Here is a 1,052-nt window from a genome sequence, read left to right on the forward strand (position 1 = left end):
CATATCTAATTTATATTTTTATATAACCAATATTTGCCTTCACATTGTATTAACATTTAGAAAATATATCCCCCTTTCCATTTTATTGAATTTGCTTGATATAATAAATTCTTATCCAAGAAAACTCGAGTTTTTTATTCAGAAAAACTAATCTCTACTTTTTAAAAAACCTCTCTTTAATGTAAATCTAATCAGAATATACTTGTCTATTGAGTCCTTTGGCACCATCGTACCATTTATCAGAAAATGCCTGTCAAAAGCTGGAATTTCCATGAAGCTGAGACATGATCTAGAAAATAGCAAAATGTTTTGTACCCGCGTCAGGGGTGTGACGGATCTATAGTCAGTCAGCACGTAGTGGCAGGGNGAATGTCTGAGGGGAATCATCTGCTGGGCTGAAGTGGGGAAAGCATGGAATTTATTGGCTGATCCTGACAAATGGCACCCTTCACCCCCCGCCCCCCACCTTACTGAATCCATTCTCTCCTACACAATCTCTTGCTCCCTCCACCTACTGCCCATCCACACAGGTGCCTGGCTCTGCGGTGGTTTCTAGCTTCAAGGTTTCTGTTCAGAGTACAAAGCCAGGGGCAGGGAGCCGAAGTTCAACGGGAATTCTATGTTTTTCAAAACCCTGTAGGCAGGCCTGTTTCTGTGGCCTGACGAATATTTGGGGGGTCCTGAGTGAATGCCCCCATGACAGTGATGGACTACATGCCCAAAGTGATGGGAAACAGGTGGAACCAGTTTACTAAGTCGCAAACAAACGCTCACGTGGGAAGTGCGCCCCCTGCTGGCCCCGTGTGCCAGGGCCGAGATCAAACGTGGGAGCACAGGCTTCTCTTCCTCCCTCAACTCCTACCCCTTCCTGAGGAGTCACTCTCAATAGGAACAACAGGCCCTTTCAGGACAAGACTTGATCTAATACTGGAATAAGGCTTCTTTAGCTTACACCACTACAAAAGAACAAGTCTACAGCTGCAGGCAGAGCAAGGCCTCTTTGGGCAATGGGCAGCCATGAAGAAACGGTTTAAGATGTGCCTTTTGGGGGT

Source organism: Crocuta crocuta, unplaced genomic scaffold (genome assembly GCF_008692635.1).
Source record: "Crocuta crocuta isolate KB4526 unplaced genomic scaffold, BGI_CrCroc_1.0 scaffold1202, whole genome shotgun sequence".
NCBI classification, from domain to species: domain Eukaryota; kingdom Metazoa; phylum Chordata; class Mammalia; order Carnivora; family Hyaenidae; genus Crocuta; species Crocuta crocuta.